This window comes from Lissotriton helveticus, chromosome 5_1 (assembly GCF_964261635.1).
Source record: "Lissotriton helveticus chromosome 5_1, aLisHel1.1, whole genome shotgun sequence".
NCBI classification, from domain to species: Eukaryota; Metazoa; Chordata; class Amphibia; order Caudata; family Salamandridae; genus Lissotriton; species Lissotriton helveticus.
Window position 1 is genome coordinate 1,656,389,718 of NC_136065.1, and position 27,635 is coordinate 1,656,417,352.

Consider the following 27,635-nt stretch of genomic DNA (forward strand, 5'->3'; position numbering starts at 1 on the left):
TGCCGCACTGGTGTGGCCATCCTACAATGCTGCGCTGAAAGTCGGCGTGGGGCGCCCCGTTGGCCTGTGAGGTGGCGTCAGTAGCGGACCGATGTGCGAATAGGGCCAAAGGCAGCGCAACGCGCCAAGATCCGGATGGCACCGAGGTGGGGTCCAGCAAGTTGCCGCACTGGTGTGGCCATCCTACAATGCTGTGCCGAAAGTCGGCGTGGGGCGCCCCGTTGGCCTGTGAGGCGGCGTCAGTCAGTGGGGGCTGTTTGAGGATCTGACTGCATTGGAAAGCAATGTGATGCTGTGCGTCGCCCCCAAGATGAAGGTTCCTCGGCTGCAGTGGGGCGCCCCTTGGTGTTTCACTCGCTATGCAGCTGAGTTGCGTGCGCACTTGCGGCGAATAGGCCGAAGGCAGCACAACAATATTTTCGGAATGGAAGACACCACAAGGCGCTGAGATTCGGTTGGCACCGAGGTGGTGTCTAGCAAGTTGCCGCACTGGTGTGGCCATCCTACAATGCTGCTCCGAATAACGGCGTGGGGTGCCCGAAGGGGGGGGGGGAGGCGGCGTGAACGGGCCTCCCCAGGTGGAGGCTCGTCTGCTGTAGTGGGGCGCCCCTTTACCGTTTCAGTTGCCATTCAGCTGAGTTTCGGCCGCTCTTGATGCTACAGCGACAGGCGGCTGCAACAGGACTCTCAAAATGGCGGCCTGTTCTTTGGATTTGGGCCTGGTCCACTAAAATGGCCCTGGGACACCTTAGAACTCGGACGCTCGAATTTTTTTTCCTTTCCTCTACATGCAAAAAAGGTAAATGCCCGGTACGTTACCTGCCTCATCTGCCACGATGTACTCTCCAGAGGAACCGAAAAAAAATATAGTTATGGTAATTATACCATGCATCGTCATATGGAGAGGTGGCACCGATTAATTATAGTGCTGCACAAAAGAGAGATTTGGAGGAGAACCCCCGATCTGCCAGTACATTCACCAAAGAAGTGGCACTGACAGCATCAGAGGCAAGGGAAACGGTCCCAAATATTTAGAAGAACTTTGGAAAGATTAAAATGACATGTTTAGATTGTGGCAAATTAATTTAATGTGGACAGATGAGTGTTACTCTAATAAATATAGCATATGAACATCATCATAGTCGATGGTTGGTGGAGACATATTGACTATATCCTGGACCTGCCCGTCCTCGCCCAAAATGGCGCCGGAATAAATGGGACTCGTAACTCCTTGTTGTGTACTGGTTGCACAACCTTGATATCACGAGATACGTATGCAGTTTTGAAGCACATGGCGGGCGGGGACGAGAATTGATTGAATATTTCGACATCCCTATTGATATTAAGTTCTGATGTGTTATTGATTACTGTACTATTGAAAGTTCGAATTAACGTCACCCATGGTACTTGCCCGCAAATGTATATCTAGATAATTTTATTGTAACTGGCCCTGTCGTATTTTAATTATAAAATGTACGTCCACCGATTCCGCAACTGTTAGACACCTTAGTTCTTGCAACCTAATGGCCCGCCCGTTACGTTCCTCTACAGTGTAAATGTCTACTCATCATATACGATTACAGTTTGCTCCGTGGCCGGCCCACGTGGTTATAGGCCCGTATTTGTATACTGACATTTTCACAATAAAGGTTTTTAAAAGAAAACATGGTAGTAGTATTTACATTGGTAACGTTTTTAATAATAGTCACTGTTTTAGAATCAGTAAAAGGCAAGTGAAATAAAGCAGTCCAATTACATGAAGGGTAAAAGGTATAATATGCAGGAACGCAGTAAAGATAAATGGTCAAGGGCTGTTGTGTTTTCTACTCCTGCAACATAAAGTGATCGATAAGAATCTGATATTCAGGCGTATCGGCGACTAAGACAGCAGGCCGAGCCTCTTTTGCTCAACGGCTCCGTCATGGGACGAAGAAACGCCCTTTTTCTCGAAAAAGGAATATATTTTACTTGCAGAACAGTTGTAAATTTTCCGGGAAAGTACATTAGCCTGGAACATTATAACATATGTTTAAGAAAAAATAATGTTCGAAAGTAATAAAAAGCGTAATTTTTAGGTCAAATGACCAAGCCTTTCATCATTAGAATAAGAAAAGTAAATGAACCAGTGAAAAATTTTATTAACAAGTCACATGACCTGTTATGCTTACGTTACGCGCTGCGCGCCGCGCGCCGCGCCCCGGATCGCTTCCGGGAAGCTGCGCTTCGCGCACCGGAGCACTTCCGGATGCGCTAACGCGGCGCGTCATATGACGCATTACGCGACAACGCAGGTCCAGAATATAGTCAAAATGTCTCCACCAACCAGCGGTCGGAACACAACCCCTTTCAGCAGGCTAAATAGTTCTGTTAAATGACAACAGAAGGGACAGGCAACAAGAACCATCAGTCAAAGAGGGGAGGGCAAGTTCTTCTCTACCGGGTCACGTTGGGGCGCTACCGGAACTGATCGAATTGGTAGTCTACAGTGTTTCTGGATGTTTCAGACTGAAGCTGGCGTCAGCATGAGAGCACCACCATCTCGTAGCTCCGTCGTGGCCATTCCACGAGCAATCATGGCAGCCGCTCCCCACCAGAAGCCTGCGGGAGTCGGGGGCCCCAAGACTTTTGTAGAATCTTCAAGGCTGAGTGGACGCTTTGAGAATGGAGCCCAAGCCCTAGCAGACAAGCGTCCGAGTTCCAAGGTGTCGCAGGGCCATTTTAGTGGACCACGCCCAAATCTGAAGAGCCGGCCGCCATTTTGAGAGTCCTGTGGCAGCCGCCTATCGCTGCACCGCAAGAGCGGGAGCAACTCAACTACATGGTGAGCGAGACGCTGTAGTCGAAAGAGCGGGCGGTAAACAGCTAAATAGCGGAAGAGGCACAGTGTAGCAAAAGCGGGCGGAATGTCAACTGAAACGGTAAAGGGGCGCCCCACTACAGCGTGTCTTTAGGTGAAACGGATTGTGGGACAAGGTCAAGAATGGAAGAGTCACCAAAAGGCAAAAAGTTCCGCTTGACCCCGGGAGCCGGCCACCTATGTCGGGGGCGATCTCAGGCCACACCAGGGCAACACGACTTGGGGAGGGGGCCGGAGCCAAGCGCCCCCTCCGAGTCCGCGCTATCACACCGTCCCTCGGGGGCCTCCGTCAAGCGGTTCAGGGTGGCACCGCATCACATTGTTTTCAAATGCAGTCACGTCCTCAAACAGCCCCCACTTACATTGAGAATAGTGAAGCTGTAGCAAGTGCAAATAAGCTTCAGACAGTGTTACAAGCACTACTCAAAACTTTGAACTATCAGAGTGCATGAGTTTCATGCTCGATCGATTGAGCTAGCCGGATCGGGCACCAAAAAATATAAAATAGTTATGTAAATAGTTATTTAATAAAATGTTTTACCCTGTTACTTTGCTGGTGTGTTGTATATATTTGTAATATTTGCATAGAGTTTATCGTTATTTTGGGCGGGGTGGGTGGCGGAGCCGAGCTGTCTTGCAGCCATCATGGTGTGGAGCTCAGTTCATCTCACTAGTTTCGTATTTCTCATGAGGGGTTGTTCCTAATGTTTCTATTTTAGCGAGGTCAAAAAGAGATCCCATTAGTGGCCTACTGATTTTGCTCGATTCCTTTTGTTTTTTTACACGATTTTTCACTATCTGCAAAGACTAAACAGAGTATTGCGACTTTGTGCTTGTTTGTAAATAGAGAATGAACCAGAGAGAACCAATTCTAAAACAGTAAATGCTTGGATAACAATCAATCAAATGGAGAGAGAAGCAGGCACGACGGATTACAACGGGGGCAAAGGCCTGCGTTAACTACCTTTCACTATCTGCAAAGAGAGAGTACTCCTAATAGAAATGAGGGGGAGGGGGGGGCAGCATTCAAAGCAGATCAGTGTGCATAAACACGAAAATGTTTTTACTTACCATGTACTTGACATTCGACAGCTTATGATATTTGCTATTAAAAAACCATTGAAATTCACTGAAAAAACCATAGGTTAGAGACCATATATAGTTAGGAATTAGCATTTAAAAAACCTTGAAAATTCACTGAAAAAACCATAGGTTATAGACCATATATAGTTAGGAATTAGCATTTAAAAAACCTTATTTTACTCACACAAAACCATTGAAATTCCATATATAGTTAGTTGCACTAACTATATATCGCGCACCCGCAATTCACTGCTGATGATGTCACATATTACATCATTCATGACATGGTCAGTGACATCACTGATGACATCACTGATGACATCTCAAATGACATCACTGATTACATCACTGATGACATCTCAAATGACATCACTGATTACATCACTGATGACAGATGACATCTCAAATGACATCACTGATTACATCACTGATGACATCTCAAATGACATCACTGATAACATCTCAAATGACATCACTGATGACATCTCAAATTACATCACTGATGACATCACTGATGACATCTCATTTGACATCATTGGTCACATCACTGATGATATCATTCATGTGACAATACAATGCATCTCCTCACACTTTCATATAACCTCTGTTACACCCAGTGTTAAATACAGAGTATAATTTTTTAAACCATTGACACACCAATACTAGTTACTACATACGCACTCACTGATTCCTATGTTTACACAAACACTCACTCATTCACCCATACAATCATTCATACATACAATCACTCATCTTTACAACACTATCATATGCACTCATACACCTATACAGACACTCACACTCTGTCACTCATCCATGGAGTTACTCACACACCTAGTCAGTCCTGTAAAGAATCAATCACACTTCCATTTTCTAATCTATACAGTTAAACATAGAGCACCTTACATTTTCAAACATATACTAACACATACTTACTCTCTTATACAATCATTGATACAAGTACACATTGATCTGCACAGAGTCACACACCTCCCAGCCAGCCACACACACACTCAGTCTCCCGTACAAATACTTGGGCAATCAATCAATAACCCATATAGTTACTCATATAGCTACTGATCAACACATGCAGCAGTTTACAGAACAAAAGACATAATGATGCACAAATTAAGACAGTTTAGTCACTAACCCATGCACTCAGTGAGACACATTTAATCACTCACTCATACATTCAGTCATGCACCTACTAAATCCTTCGTCCAGACACTTATACATCTACTCATTCTTCAATATGTAAGACATATTTTAACTTTACAGAAACATACAGTCACTGGATGTTGTCATCAGTGATGTCATCAGTGATGTCATTTGAGATGTCATCAGTGATGTCATCAGTGATGTCACTGACCATGTCATGAATGATGTAATATGTGACATCATCAGCAGTGAATTGCGGGTGCGCGATATATAGTTAGTGCAACTAACTATATATGGAATTTCAATGGTTTTGTGTGAGTAAAATAAGGTTTTTTAAATGCTAATTCCTAACTATATATGGTCTATAACCTATGGTTTTTTCAGTGAATTTTCAAGGTTTTTTAAATGCTAATTCCTAACTATATATGGTCTCTAACCTATGGTTTTTTCAGTGAATATATATATATATATACATATATATATATATATATATATATATATATATATATATATATATATATTTATTTATATATACACAAACGTATATACTTATATATGTATATATTCGTAGTAATATTTAAAATATTTAACAAATAATAAAATGTAAAGTAAATATTTTATTATGGTACAATATATACGCTGTATATTTATCTAAACACAAACACACACATATATGTGTATGTGTGTTTATAGAAGTATATATTTATATATAGTATTAAATATTAGTGGATGCATTTAGTTTACATAATATTACATTTATATATTAAAGTATTTAACATTTACAACTTTAAACTCTATAGAAAAAAATCAATATTTTTTGATGATATTAATGTCAGTGATAATTGTTTTGCATGTTATTTTGGTACTTACCATTATAAGTATTGGAGCACGATACTGTGGTAAACAATATTTTGTACACAATATATATGTCAACGATATCATTTACCACAATATTGTATAAGTGATCCGTAAAACTGTTTATCCAGGACAGCACTCAACAGTTTTACATGCCCTCTATCTAGTCTGCCCTGACCCCAACAACCTTAAAGTGACCTTTCCCTGTCCAACATCAGCGACGGACCTCCCAAGCATAACACTGCCCTCCCTTGCCCATGCTCAGAAGTTTGCCTCAATGCTGTGACCCAGCGTTCCAGCTCTCACCCATCTGTTGCATCTACCTGTGGAACATGGGGGGGGGGGTGTCAAGAGGCACAGCAAGCCGTGCAGTAGTACTGTGGTAAAAGAAACTTTAACGAAACCTAAAAAAAAATATTAAATGATAGTATTGATTTGGTTGTTTTATAGTGATAAATGTAATTTCCCCAATATTTTTTTTCTATATGTACTTTTAAATGGAACAATCCATTACATAATCGCATGTGTCTGTACTTCAGGGTTACGGTGTACCTGTTTGCAGATAGTAATCAGTGGGCGTTTTTTATGTTGCTGGGGATGGAGCCACTTCCAGGGAATGCCGGACCTCTAATAGCACGGTTAAGGATAATGGGTGCTGCTGAAGTGACTGAAACCAAACTGCACTCTATAACCTTGCTGAAAGTGATTGCCTCCTGATGAGCACCACTCCAGCCACATGCTTCTCCTCATTCAACGAGAAGCCATCGCAGTGCTCAACCCCTTTCATCGCCGTGAACGCCATGCCATGTGGGTGTCACGCGAGCAGGAGATCAGATGATAACAATTAATTAACTTCACACAGTTGTCATTCTAAACAGGAAGCCAGGCTAAGCTACTTTGCCCCCTTCTTGGCGCTGTACTCGAGTAAGGAGTCTCATTTCACTGTGGCTTGCCACAGACACCAACCAAGAAGAACCGGCTGATTGATTTTCAAACGTTGTGCCTGGAAAGTTGTCAGGGGACAGTTCAGTGCTATCTCTGTAATCTGTGTCCTGCTGTTTGACTTTGTGGCACTAAGTACTTCCACAAGTTTGTCAGAGAGTACAAAACTAGCAAATCCCCGAGATCAGCCAATACCCACATGGTACTCAGAGAAGAGGTCTGATGGGTGGAGCCTTGCAAAGCATCACCTTATCCAGTGCACACTCTCGATAGCCTATATCCACACCTGACTTCAGAGCCATTCATCTGCTCTCTACCCCTTCCTTGGGGTCATGCATCTATCACACAGACACTGAATTCCCCTCGGGGAGAAGTCCTAAGAATTTATAAATCCCTAAGGCGGGATCCTAAAAGGAAAGGCAGACAATGGAACAACAGTAACGCCCCAGGTCCATCACATTAGTTCATCTGCTAATGTCCCAAAAGGAGACGGAGGCTTCGTTGAATGCCCTGAGACATTTGTTAAATCTTCTCGATAACCCTCTACCAAGCCATTCACACATGACCTACCCAAAATGTTATTCTACACCACAAAATATGCATTTGCATTAAAATATATAGCTTTAAAGATACTTGTAGGATAATACATTTTCACATTAACTATTCCACTCACATAGGTATGATTGGATAGCAGGTGCGCCCCGCATAGTTTCAGGAGTTCCAGATCCGAGTCAGATTTTAGCATACGCAGTACCTACGGACATTATTTACTTCTACATTCCTTTCCAATATCAATATTTACCCCATGCGAATGTCATGAAAATGTGTATGAAACCTGTCCTTGTGGTCGAATGTTAGACACCCATGGTTTATAGCAATTCTACGATAGGAGGCAGATACTCTTTTCAGCATTTTAGACCAATCTTTGTTCGAATATGGGCTAAAGTAGCACGACCGGAATAAAAACATTTAAATTGGACCAGTGATGAGTGAAAAAAAAACAGGATGGTGGAGCCCAAAACCCCAGATTCAATAGCGTTCAGTAGGACATTGGGAAATGTAATACACTTCTTGAGCCTCATCTGTTCACATGATACACATGATTACAATTTGAATAGTCAATAAGCATGTGTCTGAATATATCTCTAATATTTGAACCCCGACTCTGAAGCTGCTAACATTTGCACAACATGAAAGGCTATTTGTAATACTGTTACTGTAAGAGCTACAAAATTCAACCACACCCAGGCCTTTTTTGATGTTTCCAAAATTACCCTTCAGAACGTGTATGCACAACGTGGCAACCTCTGTGAGATACATTTTCACAGTGACTTAATGAGAGAATTACAAAGGGCCACCTCATGGTACTCCGCGGTGGCTGTGGTGAATGACACGTGTGTGGGCATACGCGTGCACGTGTGGGGATGCGCCTGTCTGTAGAATGTGGCATCATGACTCAGTCTGTACTTCACTCGGGGAAAAGGCACCTGACACTTTTGCACAGTTGCACTTAACATGGTGATAGTTCATGGGAGGCACAGTACAACAATGATCAGAAAGCAGAAGCCCTCCCACTTCAATGGATACATAAAATAGAGAGGGAGGGGTCGCTCTGATGCTGGCATGCAAGCCCATCCACGAGAATAGAAAGAGGCTGCGGGGATTCTGTCAGGACCAAGGTATTCAGATTAAGTTTTCGCCTCTTCTCTTTTTATTCTCAGCAGCAATATAAACATATAACAGGACATGGTGCATTCGTGAAGCAAAACTACAATACCCATGAATACAGACATCGGCAAAATCCATGTATTCCATAAACAATGACCAACCAGTATTGAGGTGACCATATATGTCATAAGGTCCAATAAATATCTTCTTCTTCTTTGCTGCTCGAGAGCCATTTTAAGTACTTTTGAATTATGATTACGCACTGTAATCTTTTTTACATAGTTGTTTACTAATATTTATCAATGTTCATTGTATATTTATCTTTTTCGAAGTGCCGACATTTTGTCTGCGGTTGCTAGGGCATATTAATTTCTAGCTCCTCCGATATTGGCCGGCTCTTAAATATCAGGCACGCGCTCCTGTGCCATATGAAGCATCTGTTTGCCTTCCTGACGGTCAAACGTGAGGGATCTGATTTTACACATATTACCTGGATTTCCTGCTATTACCTTAAATCCATTGTTGGGTGCAGGAGCGGCCTGTGCACGTGAGAGCGGCGAGGAGGTACACTGGAGTCAACAGAGGATGATGAGGGAAAATTAAAGAGCATATCAGCAACGCTTTGTGATAACTATCGCAAAACGTGCTTAGCGCTCCTTTCCATAACGTCCGCTATCGCAGGTTTTTATCGCGGAGATATTGCGTTATTAGCAACACGTATCTCCAAGGCGATAAAAATTCCTGCAATAACTTGAAAATCGTCGTTTGGCAGGAAACATCACTGGTTTTCCAATGATGTTCCCTGCAAAACTGCGATAACCTTACTGATACAACCCTGTGGTTGTATCAGCAGAATCCACACCCTATGTTAGGGGTGGCTAAGGCAAGAATTTAGCAGACGTTTCTCCAAAAACTAACGTCTGCTAAAATGCTAGGGCATCCTTGCTGATAGCACGAAACCGCGCTATTTTTGTCCTGACATGTAGTGATGTCAGGAACGCCCACTTTGCATCTCATTAGAGATGCAAAGGTAGGCGTAGTGCAAAAGGGTGCTAACATGCGAATATGCATGTTAGCACCCTCTTGCTGATAGGGCGATGGTTTTATCTCCGCTTTTCTGGCTTTTAAAGCCAAAAAAGTGGAGATAAAGCCCTTACTGATATGGCCCTAAATATTTTCCCTTGTCGTTGTCTGTTGACTTCCCCCCACCCAGACTCACCGCTTTTACCTGCACGAGCCGCTCCTGGTTGGGTGCATGTTTGTTTGACCCCCATCTCTTACCACCAATTAGAAAGTGAATGCCCCTTGTACTCCCACCGCAGCACGTTCTCCCCAAACTGCAGGGCGTCCTCAAGCTGTCAGTACTCCGCCTTAGACTTGCCTTAATTCTCCCTATTCCCTGTCTCATATTTAGTTTACCGGCCTTAATTTTCAACCCTCTCAGTTTAACTATTTATGCCTGGTATTTTTATGATACAGAAAGGTACATTGCATTTTTCAAGTCCTTGAAGGTTGCAATAATTATTGATTTTCAGTCTGTTCATAATTACAAAAATAAGTTCCAGATTTTTTGTTAATTTGAATTTACAGTATATCTTAGTTTGGTAGTTGGGAGCTACCCTACATATGTACAAGGTGTCACATCTTTTGAAGGTGCTTTAATTAAAAAATATGGATTAAAAAACTTTTTCTGTTTAAGAAATTTTTTATTACAATTTTTCAAATACTGGAGGAGGAGCTTCGCGCGCAACCGGGATGGTCGCCTGAGCACATGGCTCCCGGACCTTTGCCACCTCTGGCACTTATCCTATCTATAATCCTGGTTCTGATGACGGATCATTGAAGATGCAACCCAGCTGATCTGCCAGCTGCTTTCAAAAATTGATTTGGTCTAAGGGAACTGATTTTATGACAATCTGAACTTTCCTGGCCTGCTCCACGGATCTGCCCCGGGCTCGAGTTGATATCTGCCTGGGCGGTAATCGAACAACAGCGGTTGCCCCTGATCCGACTCTCGACCCTGGACGTGGCTTTCGGTTTCGTTTTTGGTCTGGATCCTTCTACGCAGCGGATTTGACCCCGCTGCCTGGGGATTGTTTTACTTCGTGGTCCTACTCCAGGGCCGGGACCGTACATCATCGCTTGGTGTATGACGTGAGACACACTGTCTTTTGGAAGAGCATCTGTGAGTGATTTTGACGTAGCCATTTTCACCAGATCTCAGGGTTCCCTCGGGGACATAGCTTCCAAGATGGCCGGCAAGCCCGATGTTGAAAAGCGAAAGACCACGTCTGTTCACCGTGGGGGCTCCATACAATCTAATGTCATGGATCGATACACCCATCCTAAGGGATCCCCCGGTGGAACGGGCAAGCACCCGGTGGACAAGGGAGATGATTCTACGGTGGACAACGACCTGACGCTGCACGATGTTATGGGCGCCATTGCGAGTATGAAGACCTCAATCGGTGTGCAGTATGAAACCCTGGCTCAAAAACTGGATACAGTGGCGATTGATGTCAACTTGATCAGGGCGGATTTAGCTAAAACGAATTAAAAAGTTAAATCCCTGGACTTGAAGACTTCTAGCCTCACGACGGATGTCTCCGACCTACAGACGGAGGTCTGTAATTTACAGTCCTCTAATGATTTCTTCTCCCGCCGTCTGGAGGATTTTGAAAGTCGTGCTAGGCGGAACAACGTCAGTATTGTGGGTGTCCCTGAGAATTCCGACAACCTAAATGTTGACCTCATCGTGGAGGACCTCATCGTCAACCATCTGGCACCCAAAGGCCTGAGTAAATTCTTTGCGGTGGACCGGGCGCACAGAGTGCCGGGTGGTAAACCTAAGCTGGGTGCTACCCCGTGGCCCATAATTGCCAGGATATTCAATTTCCGTGATCAGGACGCTATCCTGCAGGCGTCGCGATTGGGTGGCCCCACGATATTTGAGAATACAACGGTGAGTTTCTACCCAGACTTCACTCAGTTGGTGCAGAAACAGAGGATGGGGTTTCAGGGAGTGAAGAGACGATTGAGAGACAGGGACATGAAATATGCAATGCTATTTCCAGCCCGGCTACGTGTGGTACATGGAGATCAGACGTTCTTCTTTGATCACCCTGAGGCTGCAAGTGACTGGCTCGACACGCTGCCCAGGCGGCAGGAACATCCTGAATACTCTGGTTGAGCCGGGGGTGGCATGATAGAGCAGGAATAGTAATGGGGCTTGGTTCGCTGGACTTCATATAGACCTTTCAGCCGTGGTTTGCGGATCCTTTAATTTGCTTTAATAGAGCTGGTTTCCAGGGGTGGCGGAGGACGTGGGCCTCTTCCTCCTCGGGGGTTTCTTTTCGTAGATTAGTTATTTGCTGGGGCGACAGGCACACTGCAAGTTGGGGGGGCCTTTGAGTCTAACGCAGGGGTGCAGGGTGGGGGGTATTGTTTCTGGGGTAGACTGGGGGGAGGAGGGGGGAAGTTGATTCTGTTTGATTCATTTCAAGGCACTATATTGATGGACTTTTGGACTTGGCTGTCGCGACTAATGTGAGGTGGATGCTGCGACCATGTTCGGGATGGGGTGTAGGGGGCTAAAATTGCTATGTTGGAATGTTAACGGGTTGGGGGACAGGATAAAACGTGGTGTGGTGTTACAACTCTTGAGACGTCTCTCCCATGATATCGTGCTGTTGCAAGAGACACACTTGATAGGCAATACATGTCATGCTATGAATCGAAGGGGCTACCGTCTTCTTGCGCACTCCGGCTTCACCACTGGCTCTAGGGGGGCGGGTATCCTGGTCAGGGCCTCCCTCCCCCTCGAGATCGACGCCGTCGTTCTTGACGACAGGGGGCGTTACGCCGCCATTACTGGACGGTGGGAGGGGAAAGTCATCTCTTTGCTCTCCGTTTATGTCCCACCTGGCCTTCAGGCTACGACCTTTGCCGATCTGGGGAGGGTGATACTGGGGCTCCCAGAAGGCATTCTTGTGGTGGACGGCGATTTCAACTCAGTGGTCTCCGGGGATAGCGATCGCTACCCACCTGGGGATCTTGGGAGGTCCCAGTCTTGGCTGGGTGGCTTTCTTGACACTCTGGGATTGATAGACTGCTGGAGGCTGCTACACCCTGGACAATTGCAATACACCTTTCACTCTGGTGCACACGGTAGCCTCTCGAGACTAGACTATATCCTGATGCCCGCAACACATGCTCCGTTGATTAAAGAAATCAGACACTTGGCTAGGGGTATTTCATATCACTCCCCCTTATGGCTTGTAATGGAAACTGGGCCGGGAACTGAGGGCCGGGTAGCCCCGATAAACCCTTGGTATCTCCGTGACCCTAAGATCCGAACGGAACTGATTAAATCACTCGACCATTATTATGTGGAAAATGTGGGGTCTGTGTCATCGTCTGTCTCGCTATGGGAAGCCTATAAGACTGTCATCCGCGGTCACGCCTTATCGTTAATTAATAACGCTAAGAAGCGCAAGTGCGAGGCAGTGGTCCGACTTGAAACAGAGATATCAGACATAGAAAGAGACCTGGAATCTGATGTTACTCAGGACAGGTTGCACCTTCTCAGCCTCAAACAAACTGACTATAGAGCACTGGTCACTGATGCCGCTAAGGTGATGAGTAGGGAGCAGCAAGGCCGTTTGTATGACGTGGGTGATAAGGCCGGAAAGTTGATTGCTTGGTTGGACAAGAGGGAGAGGGCTAGTCGTGTGGTTCCTTTGATTGAGAAGGCGAATGGTGTGAGAGTGACTGACCCGGTTGAGATTGTGGAGTGTTTTTCTGAGTATTTCCAAACTGTTTACTCCCCAGTATCGGATAGACCGGAACAGGACTCGCATCTGCTTCTTAGGGATATTGCTTTGCCCTGCTTGTCGGATTTGGATAGGGAGCTGATGGACGCGACACTCTCCGTCGAGGAGGTCGCGGCCGCGGTTCGCTCTGTGAGATCCCGGAAGGCCACGGGTCCGAATGGACTTCCCATCGAACTTTATAAGCTACGTCCAGATAAAATAGCACCGCATCTTCGCTCTATGTTTTTAGAATCGCTAGAAGCTGGTACCCTCCCTTATGATCAACGACTTGCATCTATCATTGTGATCCACAAGGAGGGGAAGCCACGGGATTGCTGCGCGTCGTACAGGCCCATCTCGCTCTTGAACCCCGAGCCTAAGATCCTTGCAAAAGTGCTTGCGAATCGCTTGATAACTGTTGTCTGCGATCTGGTCCATCCGGATCAGTCCAGGTTCATCCCGCACCGTAATACGGCACTTAACCTTCGGCGTCTGCATGGCGCCCTTGTGAGAGCGTCCTCGCTGCGTGAATCGGCCATTTTGGCCTCTTTGGACGCCACAATGGCGTTTGATACGCTGGAATGGCCATATCTTTGGGCTGCCCTCGCCAAGTTTGGTTTTGGCCCTGTTTTCATCAGTTGGATGAAGTTACTATATCATGACCCCTTGGCTCAGGTGGTCATTAATGGTCGTGTCTCTGGCACGTTTTCTCTAGGGAGGGGTACTCGCCAGGGGTGCCCGTTGTCCCCGCTTCTTTTTGCCCTTGCTTTGGAACCCTTGGAGGCTAGGCTGACGTGGGAACCGTCAATGAAGGGTATACGTTGGACCCCCGACTTCGAGGACAGAGTGTCACTCTATGCTGATGACATCCTGCTATACCTCACGTCTCCTCGGAAGTCGCTAATAGTGCTATTCGATGTATTGACTTCCTTCGGTAAAAACTCTGGTCCTGTGATCAATTGGTCCAAGTCCTGTGTGTACGTTCTCTCGGGAGATTCTCCTCTCTTGCCGCGTGGGTGCCCAATACAGGTGGTACACGCGGGTTTCAAATACTTGGGGGTGTTTAACCTGCTACCCCCGCTTCGGTGCCTGCGGTCCGATGTTGAGGCATGGCGTAGATTTCCGTTGTCCCCGCTCGGACGGGCAGCTTTATTCAAGATGATGTCACTGCCCCGATTTCTCTATGCTGTCCAGAATACTTTTGATACCATCCCGGCCAGTAATTTTCGAGAGGTCGAAAGCTTGCAGAGACAACTGATATGGGGAGGGCAGTCCCGCATAGCCCTTGCCAAGTTAACACTTCCTTGGTATGACGGTGGAATCGCTCTCCCGGATATTAAGCGCCACTACTGGGCCTCCCAGCTGGGGGCGATTAACCACAGCATGTACAACCCCACGTCGAATCCTGCATTCGAAATGGACAGATGGTTGCTGCCTGGTGGAGACTACAACAGGGCGCTTTATACGAAATCCGCTGGGAGGATGCTTACTGGCCCTACCAAGATAGCTGTGCAGGTATGGCATCGTGCCAACGATGCAATGGGATGGAAGGATAGACTCACACGCGCAACCCCTCTTTACGCTTCCGAGAGGCTAGGCTCCCTGTGGAAGACGAAAGGTTTTGATAGATGGGACGTTATTGGTATAGGCAGGTTGAACGATGTGTGGACTAAGGATCGGGTTAAAACCTTTGAGGAATTGAGACTGGAGTATGACTTGAGTGACAAGGAGTTTTTTAGATATGCTCAGATCCGACATGCATTGATGGCGGTTTTTCCTCCGGGCACTACTGTTCCGGAGGCTTCGCCGCTTGAGGATCGGGTGCTCGACGGACACGTTCCCGCCAGTACGATTTCGCTTATTTACAAGAAGTTGATAAACAATAGGACCGACCTTCTACAACGCCTCAGGGAAGCTTGGACCGGTGATGGCTTGGAGTTAGATGACGAGGACTGGCAGTCGGCCATATCCTCGCCGAAAGAGGTTGCAATTCCGGCCCCCCTCCGGTTTGTACAGCTTAAGATTCTTCATAGGATCTATGTTACCGGTCCACGATTGGTCAGTATGGGTTAAGCTTCGGATGGGCTGTGCAGGCGTGGTTGCGGCCTCTTGGGCACTTTTCTCCATATACTCTGGGAGTGCCCGGTGGTTGTTCGTTTCTGAAATCGAATGCATACAGTGATGGAAGAGGTCACGGGTGTTGCGTTGTTGCCTGAAGCTAGACGATGTTTGCTGAATGTTTGGGAACCCAATGACTATGATTTGGCCCAGACTCAGTGGGTGACCCTTGGCAATATGATCGCAAAGAGGGATATCGCCCAGTTGTGGGGCTCTCAGAGGCCGCCCACAGTCTTGGCCTGGAAGGAAAATATGGACTGGTGCATGTTCAGAGAGAAGACGGTGTATGTTGCACGTGGCAGGCCCCGCAAGTGGGGCAAGATTTGGGGTCGATGGAACTCCTATCGGGGAGATATCTGTACACCTCCCTTCACACACTTAGTGGCGGATCCTCCTTCCCCTTGACCCGACATTCCTCCTATTGTGTTGCTTGGATTGTGTCCGGACTTGCTACATCCCTCTTTCCTCCCATCCTGTAATGTCAATGTTTGTATTATGATCTTATGCTTTTCCCCCCCGCAGGACGCTTCGCCATTCGATTGATTGTATTGCCTTGTTATTTTTTCTTGTTTATGTTGTTAAAAGTTTCAATAAAAAGAAACATTAAAAAAAACAATTCAAATACAAAACAAAAGCCATAATAAAACGTATGTAACCTAAGTAAAATAATCAGTTAGGCATATAACATAAGATATATTTATACGGAGAAGAGAAAAGAAAAGAGAAAGGAGAGCAAGAAAAAGAAGGAGAAAGAAAGAAGCAAAGGAAAGAGGAAGAAAGGAAGAAAGGCGAGGAAGAGTCAATGCTATAGGATATTATTATAGAAAAGAAAGAAAAAGAGTTACGTAAAAGAGGGTGAGAAGAAAGGTAAGTAGTGAAGGGAAGCCAAAGAAGATCAGATCTGATTTTTTGAGAAACAGAAGACGAGGTAACAGTAGCAATCCTGTGTTCATAACAGATAAAGTTCCACCAAGTAAATAACGATAATTTAGAATTATCCTTCCAGGATGATAAAATTACCTTAAAAGCTAAAGCAATAAAAAGATCAAACAGTTTTGAAACAAAAGATAAAATATCAACATCTGGTGATAAAGATCCTAAAAAAACATGTAGAAATCATAAAGTAGCATTGAAGTTAAATATTGACATGCAAACATTCCAAACTGCATCTCAAAAAGATAAAACAGGAGAATATTCATATAATTGATGTTTTAACATGCCCGCTGCACTAGAACATGACCAACAAAGTGGAGAGGAGGTTGGTGAAAACTTACAAATACTAACAGGAGTAATAATAGCTCTATGGTAGATAAAATACAAAGACTGAGTTATACACGCAGCAGCAGAAACTTTGAACAACTTTGACCACAGTTTCTCCCAGGTTGTAACAGGGAGTAGAACGGACAGGTCATTTTCCCATGCAAGCTCAATAGTAGACTTAGAACGATCAATAACATTGGATAACAATAATTTATATACAAGGGCGGCTTTAGGTCTGTGGGTTGAAAATAAAGGATATAGGGGAGTAGAAGGAGTTAAAGATGGTGAGTCAGGTGGGAGTGAAAAAGTAGCTAAATGAGATTGTATGGCATGAACAATTATGTTGTATTCATTGAAAAAGGAAGCAGGTAATTGATATTGTATTTGTAGTTCTTGAAAGGGGATAATAGAAAAGTTGTGGAAGAATTGATGAACCAAAGTGATGTCCTTTTCCTTCCAATATTTATAGTAGAAAGATTTACCTTTAAATTTAAGAAACTTATTATACCATACAATAGAGGATAAAAAACATTGAAGAGGAGTCAAATCCTTAGAAAATGTATTATAAAGTAAAGTTTGGGAGTATTTCAAAATAGGGTTTTTGGACAAAAAGGTACAATTTGACATAAAAATAATATGTTGAAAAGAAAAATCCTTTAATAGTGAGCATTCAAAAAGGATCCATCTGGGGACAGGAATATTCAAAAAATCATAAGCTAATGAAAAAGATTGTTTAATCATAAAAGCTGAGTGATAGGCTTTAAAGTCAGGAAAGCGAACTCCCCCTTAATTTTTAGGTCGAATGAGTTTGTTTAGAGCAATACGTGGGTGTTTATTATTTCACAAGAATTTTATACAAATAGAGTTCATTCGAGAGAAATATACCTTAGGGATTTTAATAGGTAGCATAGATACTGTATACAACACGTGAGGAGTAATCATCATTTTAATACTATCCAATCTACCCCACCATGAGAGATATAAGGGAGACCGTATGAGAAGGAGTGATTGTAGTTTATTCATCAATGCATTAAATGTAAATCTAAGCGTATCAGTAAGGGTCGACGAAAACCAAATGCCAAGATATTACATTTTGGAGGGACACCAAGCAAAATTAGTATCATTAAACATAAATTGATAGCAAATAGAATTCAAAGGAAGAACTTCTGTTTTTGATAAATTAAGTTTGTAACCAGAAATAGAGGAGTAGAGTCGAACCTCACTCATAAAATGTGGAAGGGAGTCAACTAGATTGGACATATAAATTAAAATATCGTCTGCATAAGCAGATATTTTAGTTTCAACAGAATTAAGTTTAAAGCCAGTAATCTGAGAATTAGTCCGAATACGTTCTAAAAATGGTTCTAGGCATAGGATAAATATTAAAAGAGAAAGGGGGCATCCCTGCCTTGTGCCTCTAGATAAGGAAAAAAAAATTGAAAAATGGTTATTAACAAAAATACTGGCTCGAGGGCAAGAATACAAAAGTTTGATATAAGAAATAAAAGAAGGTCCGAATCCAAACCATTGGAGAGTTTGAAACATGAATTGCCAATTAATACGGTCAAATGCTTTTTCAGCATCTAAGGGCAGAGCTGCAAGGGGGACCTTACATTTTTTGGCATGGGAAATAATATTAGTAAACATTCAAGAATCTTGGCAAAAATTTTACAATCATAATTAATTAATGATATAGGATGATAATTTTTACAATATGAATGGTCTTTGTCAGGTTTAGGGATTATGACAATTAAGGCATCCATAAAAGACCCAGATGCTTTAGCATCGGCAATGAAGGAATTAACAAGTTGTAATAGTTTGGGGGCAAAAATTAAGTTAAAGGTAGAATAAAATTCCACAGGTAACCCATCAGGGCCTGGTGCTTTCGATTGTTTCAACGATTGGATGGCATTGATGACTTCCTGAAGAGTAATATCCTTCTATAAGGCGGCAAATTCATCAGGGAGAGAAGGTGGTGAGGGGAGACCTGAGAAAAAGGAGTCTAAATTTGAACTGGAGGGGAATGTGTCATCAGAGTAAAAAGATTTATAATATTTAAGAAAGACCTCAGCAATATCTTCGTCTGATGAGGTCTAAAACAGCATAAACAGGTGCATGTCTGAAATAAAAATGGATCCAATTTCAGATTTTTTAATAGAAGGAAGTAGGGATTTACTAACCAAAATGTAATCAATCCTAGAACGAGTATGATGCATATTGGAGAAAAAAGTGTATTCAAGCATTCAAGCAGATCAGGGTTACAAGTTTTCCAAACATCAAACTACGGACGAGAGGCAATGGCCGATTGAAAAGATTTATGGGATTTATCAGGTTGAAATTTACACTTGGACAGTCTATCAGAAAAAGGATCTAACCATTGGTTAAAGTCACCAGCAACAATAATATTAGGGCAATCATTTGAGGAGAGAAGAATTTTTATATCGTTCCAAAATTTGGGATCTGGTTTAACAGAACCATAGATATTTAGCAAAGCTAATGTTTTATTTAGTACCACAATCTTAGCCATTAACCATCGACCATCATCATCATTTTGAGTGAATACAATTTGAACTGATAAAGCTTTATGAAATAATATAGCAACACCTCCTTTTTTGTTGGATGCAGGAGAAAAAACAACTTGGCCCACCCATTGTTTTTTCAACTTTAGCGACTCCACATCTGAACAATGAGTTTCTTGAAGAAAAGCAATTAGAGAATTAAGTTTAGATAAAATTGACAGTACCTTTTGCCTTTTGACTGGATTCCCAAGACCCCGGACGTTCCACGTGACAAAATTACACATAATGTAGGGTTGGGAGGACGGAGAACATGCGGAGCAGATACACTTCAAGGATATGACTACAAAAAAGAACACACCATACAAACAAATTACATGAAGACAGTCCAACAAAAAGATCCACAGTACCAAAATACATTAACCCTAAATCATTAACAAAGAACACTAAAGAATAAATATAAATACAAAGAAGGGAAAAGTATACGATCAAAGAGAAAGCAATAGAAGAAAAAGGAGAAAAAGAAAAGGATAGAACAAGGAGAGAAAAACAGATCAAAGCAACGCCAGATCTGTAAGAGAAGAAGAAGACAATGAAGAGGGAGCATAGTCACACGAAGTGAGGCAGATCCCAAATGAAGAAATAAGATATATGAAAGAGCCGAAAGTAGGGGCACCATACAGAAAGAGAGATAAGAAGGATGAGCAAGGACAAAAGAAAAAGCATAAGAAACAATAAAATATAATATAAGAAAGTGAAACAAATTAGAGTAAAGAGGAGATCAGGGTAAAACATTTAGAAAGCGATACGGAGATAAGAGTAACATAGAAAATCAGATATTAGTGTCCATTGCATTGGAAGAAAAGGATTGAAGAAAAATTTTAAGTTTTCCAGGATCATCGAAGGAGCGTGAACGCCCATCATGAGTAATTTTGCAGAGACATGGATGCAATATGCCATATTGAATATTAAGATGTCTCATTTGAAGACGCAGGGCAAGAAATTCTTTCCGGCGTGCATTGGTTGCATTAGAGATGTCTTGAGAGATGAAGATGTTGTGACCAGACCAACTGAGACGTCGTTTGAGTTTGACAGCCTTCAAAACAGTCATAAGTTCAGTAAATTCCAAAAATAGCATGATGATACCACGTGGTTTAGAGGGATTGGATGTGAGACGACCCAGGTGGTGAGCTCTTTGTATAATGAGGGGAAATTCTAAAGATGGGAGATTGAGGAGTTCAGGGAGAAATTTCTGAAGAAACAGGACCATATTAGAGCCTTCAACATTTTCCTGAAGACCATAAAGGCGAAGGTTATTACGACGATTGCGATTTTCCAAATCCTCGGTATGGATCTTTCATTTATCAATTTCTTGTTCAAGAGTGGGGATCTTAGTAGAGAGATCTTGCAAATCACTGACACGTTGTTCCAATTCCAAAACTTTGCCTTCCATAACAATCCATCTATCGTCTATCTGTTGCAATTTTTCATTAGTTGCAGTCATGAAAGGTTGAAGACCCCTTACCTCATCCAATATAGAATCAAGAACAGGATTCTGCGAGGATTGAATAGGTGATGGTGGATCATTTGTATGTCTCTTTTGTTTCATGCCCGTAACAGAAGGTCTGGTAAAATGTGACTCGTTTGCCATTGTAGCAAAGATAGTGAAAAGTCACAGAATTTGTGCCGCAGGAAACGGGCAGATACAAGATATCAGGTTACAGGTAAGTTGAGAAGAGGGAAAAAGTAGAATAATTCAGTGAAACGTGAGTTCAGCGGCCAAAAATTAGCGGCCACCCACATCCCTAATTAGAGGAAGAGACTTCAGAAAAAAAATAAGCTGTCTTGAGCAAAACTGAAGATATCGCAGCTTAAGTCGCTGTGGAAATCCAAAAGATTAAAAAACAGCAGCACACAACAACATACTTCACTGAAAATAGCAGCAGGAAATTGTATGAAGAAAAATTCCTGAAGAAAAGAACATTTCCCAGCAAAATATCATCAAATGGCATCAAGTGATATCAGGGAGCAGGTACGTTGAGAAGCAGGAAATGCATAATCATTGTTGGGAGCATAGAACTGTAAAATGTAAAAGTCATGCAGGCATTTAGACTTGCAAGGAAAGGACATGGAAAGCTGTGCACATGTAGAAATCCGTTCCCACATCGAGAAAGTATGAAGAGAGACAATAATCAATCGAAAAAACAAATATCTCCACAAAAAACAATTAGAAACATGCTGCCGGCAGAAGGAGCATCAATGCGGCATTGTAAGGGAAACAAAGGAATTACCGGCAGATGAGGCTCAAGCGACACGACCCAAAATGGCGGTCGTTCGCGTTGAGGTGAGGAGAAGTTACCGGAGCTTCTCCCAATGAGACCAGGGCAAGGAGACACTCAAAAGCACATCGAGTCGCTCACGGCATCCTCAGAAGCAATTGCCCGTGTTCACGGAACGTAAAGGCAATGAAGAGACGGCTCTGGCACAGAAGCGAGCTCCGCCAACGAGCAGAGCTCAAATAAGGTTCGCCATGTTGCTCCGGCATCGAAGCCACGCCCCCGGGATTAAAAAATCTTAATACACTCAGGATGTCAAAAAAAGAATTCCTACATCATGTTGGGTGGTTCAAACCCAGAACTTGTTGCTAAAATGTCTTTGACTCTGAAAAATCAGCATTTGATAAGATTCTTCAAAACTATGTTATGTTATGATATGTTATGTTATGGTGTATTTATATAGCGCATTATCACCGAAAAGGCCTCTAAGCGCTGTCCAAGAGGGGTCCAGTAGAGAGAGGCAGAGAGTCAGGCGTGCTTTACATAGGGCTCCAAGCTTCCAGGAAGAGAACAGTTTTTAATCTCTTCCTGAAGGTGAGCAAGTTGGTCTCTTTGCGCAGGCTTTCAGGGAGACTATTCCATAAAGGTGGCAGCGTGGTTGAAAAGGCTCTCCCCCCCAGTGTAGAGCACTTAAAACGCGGACATACCAGAAGACAAGCTTCTGAAGACCGCAGCCTCCTCCTGGGAACATAATGGGTCAGTTTGTCCTTGATGAAATTCAGGGCCAAACCATAGATGGCTTTGTGATTGATACATAGACTTTTAAACTTCACTCTTTGGGGTACAGGGAGCCAGTGTACGTCCTGTAACAACGGAGTAACATGTGTCCTCCAAGGTTTTTTGAAAATCAGCCTGGCTGCATCGTTCATAACGCCTTGAAGCCTAGCCAAGGATTTTTTTGGCAACCCAGCGTAGAGGGAGTTACCATAATCCAGGTGGGCCAGGATCAAGGCCGAGACCGTAGTCCGGATAGTAGAGGAGGATAGCAGCGCGGACAGTTTCCGGAGTTGTCGCAGCAGCCCTACACAGGTTCCTACCACTGCTGCGACTTTGTTGGGACATTGATTGCGTGACATCAATTTTTATCCCTAGACTTTTTACTACGGATGCAGGTGCAGGAGGCTGTCCCAGTTCGCCAGGCCAGAACAGCTCACTCCAGGGGTTTTCTGCCGTAATGACCGCTAGCACCTCCGTTTTATCCGGGTTTAGTTTTAGGGAGTTTGCCGACATCCAATTCACCGTAAATTTCAGAATTTCTTGCATGTTCGCCTGCGATGAAGGCGACTGATCTATTTGTATCAGAATTTGGGTGTCGTCGGCATAATTGTATACACTACAATCCAGCTGATTTAGTGTGGCAATCAGAGGCTGCAGATAGACATTAAAGAGCAAAGGGGACAGAGCCGAACCCTGTGGCACTCCACAAGACAAAGTCCCAGGATCAGATACCAGATCTGTAAGTTAGACTCTTTGGGAGCGGTCTCTAAGGAAGGAGGCTAACCAAGCGCTGGCTGTGCCCTGGATCCCCAGAGCAGCAATCCGCGACATAAGTTGACTATGATTTACCGTATCAAACGCCGCGGAAAGATCCAGCAGGATCAGAGCACAAGGCGCCTTCCTATCCGCTCTCATTCTCATCTCATCCAGAATCGAGAGCATCACTAATTCTGTGCTGAAGTGAGGCCTGAAACCCACCTGATTGGGTTCAAGAAGATGGTTGGTCTCCAGGTAAGAAACGAGAGACTGCAGCACATGCTGTTCAAGTATCTTAGCAAGGAATGGCAACTGAGAGATAGGTCTGAAATTCTTCAGATCCTTATCATCCGCGCCTGGTTTCTTCAGCAGCGGTATCACCCGGGCCTCTTTGAAATTGCTCGGGACCTGTCTGGTCACCAAAGAATGGTTCAAGAGCTGGAGCACCCTGTCCTTTATACTGGGTAAAGCCAATCTAAAGATTTTAGGGGGGCAGGGATCTGAGGGGGAGCCTGATTTCACCCTCCCCGCAAACTCTGTCAGTTGTTGGTCTGTAAGGGCAGGAAAAGAGGAAATGGTGGCGTCCACCACAGGGAGATTTGATGTTTGCTCAATTGTGCATGGGAAAGTTGGGGTATTCTGGATAGTCACCAGCAGATCGCTGATCTTTCCCAAAAAATAGGTTTGACATTTTTGGCAGTCAGTTTGCGTGAAAACTGGCTTATTTTCCCTCTCTTTTCTCAATTCATTCATAACCTTGAAAACCTCCTTGTGAGGGTTGGCTGCTTCTGTAATCCTAGTTTCATAGAAAGCAGTTTTCCGCATTACAATAGCTTTTTTTATAAGCTGCAAATTTTGCGGTATAAGCTGCATGTGTGGTAGAGTCATAGATTTTTCGCCACGCTCTTTCATATTGGCAGAGGGATTGTTTATGCTGTCGCAGTGCCTCGTTATACCAAGGGGCCTCCTTGCTCTTATCGGCCACTCTAATCTTGCAAATGGGCGCTACAGACTCCACCGCCTCCTTGAGACCTTGCAAGACGGCAGCACTTTCCGTGTCTAGAGTACTACTCATGGGAGGGGCACGGTTGGAAAAGAAGGCCTCAAGTCACTGGCAGTCAATTTATTCCAACTACGCCACATACTCCATTTCGGGGGAGCCTGTGTAGTTTGATAGATAAGGGAGAGATGGCCTTGCAACAGGAAGTGATCCGACCATGAACAAGGGAAGATGGTTAGAGGATTAGGCAGCAGGAGCGATGCCCAAATCAGGTCCAGAGTGTGTCCTTTCTCATGAGTGGGGCCAACCACCATTTGGTTCAGACCTAATGCAGTAAGGGCAACCTCTAGCTGTTGCTCCTGACCTTCCTTTGGGGTGATTTCCCAATCGAAGTTAAAATCCCCAAGTACTAACATTTCCTTGTAACAAGCACGCAGGTCCTGGACCAGTTCCAGGAAAGGCTCCATAAAGCCAACTGCCATGTTTGGTGGACGATACACTATCAATACAACTAGGCAATCTCGCGTGGAGCAGAGCTTAACACCTAAAACCTCAGCCCCTGCAATATGTTCCAGGCATAGAGTTTCCGCTTTCAGCGCTTGATTGAACAGAAAGCTGACCCCCCACCCCTAGTATTGCTTGGTCTATTGCAATAGATAGCAGTGAAATCCGGTGGCAGCACTGCTACCAGGTCTGGCATGCAGTGCTCATCCAGCCAAGTTTCAGTGACACAGAGAAAGTCTAAACTATCCTTTTGCAGGAGTGAGAAAACCTCTAGACTGTGTTTGTTCAGAGAACGAGTATTTAGCAGAGCAAACCTGCAGTTCATATGACAGGATGGCTTTCCCTGCTTCCCACTGAGGGTATTCACTGATCTGCTCGGATGTTCACAAGTCTATTTTGATGGTCTTGTCCCTGTGGCACATAATTAGCAATTCGTCTGATCTTTGATACCTGATGCAAAGGAGAATATGGGATCCGATATGTCTCAAATGAAAAGTGGGTAGCTAAAGCTGACAAGTTGGAACATTTTAAAAGGAGTTTATTTGAATGCCTTCCTTGAGACTTCCGAACAGGAAGATGATAATTAATTTAACGGTGTATTCTTATGGGATAATGATGATGAAAATTTAAACTCAGGTATTTTTGATGATACATCTTGGAGACCTACTCCAAAGAAAAGAAAAGTTGACAATAACCATGAAGGAGAAGACTGTTCTAATTCCCATTCTAGTTCCTCTCTACTTCAAGATACCTTTGATCCTGAAGAGATCATTTATCCATGCTCTTCAGAGTGGAATCCTCCACCAACAGGTGCAGCGGATATAGAAAATAGGTTAAGAGAACCTATCCCTGATGAAGTCCAAAATATGCTATGCGCTGAATGATAGGACCTCCCCAATCAGTTGAGGTTTCTCATATTCCCTAACCTTGGGTGGAGCTTGGCGGAAATTGCGCTACACGAAACTCCGTGAAGTGGGAAAAAAAATCTGCATTGCTACACGGAGATCCGCAAGCATAGAGTGCGATAGAAAATGCAGTTCGCAGTGATCTTCAGTGCCTGATGCTTGTCCGCACTGTGCAATCATTGCAAACGTCACCATGCACAGCGGAAGCCGGCGCTGCTTTCCTTTCTACCGCTCGAGTAGATTTTACCTCGAGCAGCAGCATTCTCAATGCGAACGGGCAGTTTCTCAACGCGAGTGATCGTGAGCATACGTGAACCCTCGCAATGAGAAATCTCGCCGGGTGGTTTATTTTCCATGCTCCAAACAACTTGTATCGGAAGAGTCCGACTGACCGAGTATGATGCATCCGGTTGTTTCCAGATATGATTTGTTTGGACTCCCATTGACTTCTATGGGAACTTATGTTCCTAACTGCATCGTAATCAGGCCCTCGGTCGGGAAGACACATTCCCGATTCTGAAGGAGCAAATACTGTTAGGAGGACTTCCGAACCGCATCGTAATCGGGCCCTTGGTGGGAATGCTTTCCTAACCACATCACAATCGGGCCCATAGACTAGTGGGGGAGATCCATCATTTTATAATAAATTGGGAAAAAATAACAAAGGCTGCATGGATACTTCAAACTATATTTGGGTTTTATTTAGAGTTCTATGTCACTCCTATTCAAAAGAAACTTTCAAAAAAGATTTTCATTACAGAACAAAAATTAGAATTCATAGATCAGGAAACCCAATTTCCTATTCAAAAACAAGCCATCACCAAAATCTCTCTTTATCCCAAGGATTTTTTTTTAAGCAATTGTGGTCTTGTAGACAAGAAAGGAAGAGGTTCTCGACTGGTAATAAACTGAAGAGAATTAAATGGTTGGATCCTTTGCAGACAATCCATCTTCTGAGAGACCTTTGAAGAGAAGGAGACATGCTAGTCTGTTTAAACATAAAAGATGTAATAGTTTCAATATTCCCTCCTCATTGTCACTTCCTTCAATTTCCATGGTAAGACCAACTTTACACCTTTTTACCTCTCCTTTTTGGTCTTTCTCCTGCACCTTGGTGCTCCACCAAGCTACTGAAACCAGTTACAGAATACCTAGGAGTCCAGGGCCTATGTCTAATTATTTATCTAGATTATGTTGTTTTAATGTCCCAAGATCCCGTCATTCTTCAACAACAACTAAACCTAACTATATCCATTCTTCAGAATTTGGGATTTTTCCTAAACAAATTAAAAAAAAATATTGTTCTTTCAAAGCAAGTGGCTTTCCTACGTTTGGCAATGGATTCCTTCTGAGCTTCTTTGTTTTAGCCATTTCGGAAGACATGTTCCATCAAGAATGAGATCCACAGAGTTTTTGTAAAAAACATTGGATCGCTCTCTGCTGCGCAGCCTGATTGCCTGGCCTCATTGCATCATCAATTTAAGCTAATTTTCTGGGTCCTTTACACTATTATGCTCTTTGTCTTTCCTTCTTAGATTAAATCCAACCCTCAATGGACCTTTGGCAGGAGTTAAAGTGGCGATTTGAAAATATGGAAGCTTGGAATAGCAAGCAATAAGCCTAAATCTGGATATAGGGTATTGGGTTCAAATCAGATAGCAGGCAATTTTGTTAGTATACAAGATGTGGCGAGATAACAACAGGAGGCAGATGGTCTGTAGCGGAATTCTCTCTTCATATGATAGGCTTAGACCTTTTAGGAGGGTCCTTTGCAGTTAATTATTTTTCCCCTAAAAAATCCCACTGTTTCATCCTTTTGCAAATGGACATTGTCTCTGCATTTCAATATGACAACTGTATTGGTGGAATACAATCTTGTCTGTTGGCAGAGAAAGGAAAGGAATGTTGGCCTTACTTCCTTAAACACAATCTTTCTGTCCTAGCAATGTATCTTCCCAGGAAACTAAACAAAGTTGCAGACTGGAAATCAAGACATCTCAAAGATTCCAGCAAGTGCAAATTGAATTTCCCAGCATCTTCTGTGCCTAGTAACCTGGAAACTTTATTGAGACTTTTAGACACTGTACGTACCAGGACGTTTAGAACAAGCTTGAATGATCATCAAGAAAGCATGACCTAACTCAGCTCA

At 43.6% G+C, this 27,635-nt stretch overlaps 2 gene segments (V, D, J or C); both read left to right on the forward strand.

Moving 5' to 3' along the window:
• LOC144755687 (immunoglobulin alpha-2 heavy chain-like) overlaps nucleotides 1-27,635 on the forward strand; it is a 1,801,746-nt gene that overhangs the window by 1,428,300 nt on the left and 345,811 nt on the right.
• The window catches only part of LOC144756503 (Ig gamma chain C region-like), an 88,094-nt gene that overhangs the window by 12,980 nt on the left and 47,479 nt on the right, over nucleotides 1-27,635 (forward strand).